The 3,200-nt window shown below is 29.6% G+C and overlaps 1 protein-coding gene across 3 annotated transcripts in view; it reads left to right on the forward strand.

The window, feature by feature from the left end:
• Positions 1-475: 475 nt before the first annotated feature.
• The window catches only part of LOC106786380 (receptor-type tyrosine-protein phosphatase F), a 12,872-nt gene continuing 10,147 nt past the window's right edge, over positions 476-3,200 (forward strand). The window contains exon 1 of one of the 3 annotated variants that reach the window (XM_014747683.1): positions 476-1,369. The gene's annotated coding sequence lies outside the window, so the exon portion shown is untranslated. Of the gene's footprint in view, positions 1,370-2,663; positions 2,943-3,200 lie in introns of those variants that run through there. The other 2 variants (XM_014747688.1, XM_014747685.1) reach the window with 2 other exon arrangements.

Here is a 3,200-nt window from a genome sequence, read left to right on the forward strand (position 1 = left end):
TCTAAATTCACTTTTATACTTTGTCGATCATCTAATATATAATTTAATTTGAATTTGAATTCTGTCAATCGTCAATTATCGATCTACATCTTTAATTTAATATATATAAAAATAAGTCCTTTAAATATAATGATATTAACAGTACATATATATATATATATGTGAACAGGTAGGAATACTCTTGTAACTCACTATATATATACTATATTATGTGTAAGTATATTATACTTACCATAATAATTCTGGTATATGTATATACTCAATATACTAAACTACATTATGTGTATATGGATAATAACATAACAAATGCAGAAAAAATATATATTAGTTGAAAGAAATTTAAAATTAAAGATAAAAGAAAAGTTTTAAACAATCAATGAGATGTTTGGTATAGTCATTGCTCGAATTTAATTTCAACCAATGAAAAGCGGCCCACGTGTGGGGTGGGGGGTCTACCGCGAAAGAGAGCAAAGCCAGTGAGGACAGTTTAGCGTTAGCCGTCGTCGTGATAGGTTTCCGTTTTTTCTGTGTTCTTACGGTTTTTCACGCTAGTTATTTTTTACAGAGAAAGAAACATATGTCGCTTTCAAAATAAAAGGAAAGAGAAAATATACAAAAGACGGAGAAACAATAAACGTAATAAAAGAAAGAAAAAAACCTAACAAAATATTGTAATAAATAAATAATATATTTACTTAGAACGCGTAATATACACTTATAAAAGCCTCCTGGAGTAATGTCGGGGAACGTGTACGCATAGCGCGCGCGCGCGCGCGTGTTTAACCGCGCGAGACGAAGAGACACGTAAGTGTTGCGAGAGAGAAAACGCTTACTTCTCCTCCTTCTCTTCATCGACGTCGTCGTCGTCGTCGTCGTCGTGTTGTCATGGGTACTGTGTGTTGTGATGGGGTTTTATAAAAAAAAAAATTTAATTTCAATTTTTTCTCTCCTTTTCACCAAAATATTTTTCACTTCATGAAAAGAACCTAATCGAAATTTTATCCTAGATTACTTTTTTCTTTTTTCTTTTTCTTTTTTAAAAAAACAAAATAAGAAAGAGAAAGATTAAAACTAGTTGATAGTGTCTCTGTTTAGTAGTTTATTAGTAGTGTTACGACGTGCTTCTTCAGAGACATACATATATACATACTCGTATAACACGAGAAAGGTACAGAATAAAAACGGTTGAGAGGGAGGGAAGGAGTAAGAGAGAAAGAGAAAGAGAAGAACAAGGAAAGAGAAAGAAGAGAGAAAGAAAGAAAGAGAAGACGATAATGCGGACTTGGTGTTTCCGCCTAGTTCGACACAACTTTGTCGACAAAGACAACGACGACAACAATCCAGACGAATTTCGACGAATTTATTCGTGGTAAATAAAACTTACGTTATTTTCATTTTATCTTAAAGATCATATTTACGTATGTATGTTTATCATCGCGCTCTATAAGAAACGTGTTTTCCTTGATCGCAGTCTCTTTGTTTCTTCCTCTCTCTTTCTGTCCTCCCTACCCCCCACTTCCCCATCCTTTTCTTGTTCGATCGATCGATCAATCGAAAGAAGTGTTACGCGTCTATTTTGTTACCTAAGCGGCAAATGGTATTATTGTTAACGGTATGATATCGTTACATTCAAATCTACTACTATATTACTATTACTATTACTATTACTATTATTATTACTACTCTTTCTTTCTATCTGCGCGCATGTGTATGGTTTTTATTACAATTAAAAGCCGTGTAAGTTTCTCTATTTTATGTTTAATTTCGTTTTAGAAAATATATTCAAAAAGAGTACGAATGATGGTGTACTATGTAACATATAGTATACAACCTGTAAATGTGCAGATATAAAATTATTGGATTATCGAATAATTTGATTTTTATTTTTAATGAAGATTTATTCAATTATATTTCATTATAATTTTGTAATAAATAGATAATAATCAAATTTCAAAGTTAAAATAAAATGGAAAGTATTATAACACGTTATATATAAAAAACAATATTGAACTTGGCTTGTGTAGAATGTTATTATAAGATAACATATGCATGTATATAGTTGTGCGAATCCTTAGAAAGTATTAGATAAGAAAAACCTTAGAATTACCTTTTGTGTAACATTAAATCTTGAAAGATACGACGACAAGAGAATGAAGTCTAACAATGTCATTCTAAGTTAGAGATACTTTTTATTTTCTTTTTTTTTTTTTTTTTTTTTTTTTTTTTTTAAATCGTCGATAAAAAGTTATAGAATTGTAATTAATAGATTGATGGATTTGACAATGTTAATCGCGTTATCTTATCTTTATACGTGACACATATAGACAATATATATAACTTCGTTCTTGGTAGTATAACGGTAAGTTATTCGATTACGTTGCCATCTTTGTTAAATTGTAAAAAAAAAAAAACAAAAAATAAAATATAATAAAAATGTCAGAAATTCTTTAGTTTAATCAACAATTTTTTTCGCGCGATTTTATTAATAAATTAATTTTTCTTGAATATTTTTAAACTTGTATTGTTAGACTTTCCGAGTTTTAGAATCTAAATAATAAAGACATTTTTGGAAATAATTTAATAATTCTTGCATTTTTTCATTTTTTATTTACATTTGAAAATTCCAAAATTCAATTATTTATTTTTAACAAGAAAGAAAAAGAGAGAGAGGGAGAACAACGAATAAACGAGCGTAGGTGTGCCGTGTCATGTTGCATCCAGTTTGAGATGAAGGAGAGACGAAGAGAGAGAGAGAGAGAGAGAAAAAAAAAAGAAAGAAAGAAAGAAAGAGAGGAGAGTGGTTGCCTGCTGCGACTATAAAGCCGATCAACCAAGCCACTCTCTTGACCTGACATTTAATACCACTACACGAGTCATAGTCACCCGTTGGTCTTTCAACGAGGAAGAGAACAAAGAGAATTTGCAGTCCTACGTATGAAAATGTCTGTTTATTTATCGAATTTTCATTTACTGTTAATTGATATCTTTACAAAATAGCATTTTCATTTCTTTTCTTTTCTTTCCCCTAACAAAAAGAAATAAAATAAAATATATGGGAATTGATATATGATAGATAAACTAATTTTTCTTTTCATTTATAATCAGATGAATATATCTGTAATTTTTATTTATCATTTCATAAAAAAAAAAAAACCCAGATTAGCGATAACAAATTGTAATGATGTTTATTAAATTTGTTG

The sequence above is a fragment of the Polistes canadensis genome, unplaced genomic scaffold (assembly GCF_001313835.1).
Source record: "Polistes canadensis isolate GaletaPanama2010 unplaced genomic scaffold, ASM131383v1 scaffold_72, whole genome shotgun sequence".
Classification (NCBI taxonomy): Eukaryota; Metazoa; Arthropoda; class Insecta; order Hymenoptera; family Vespidae; genus Polistes; species Polistes canadensis.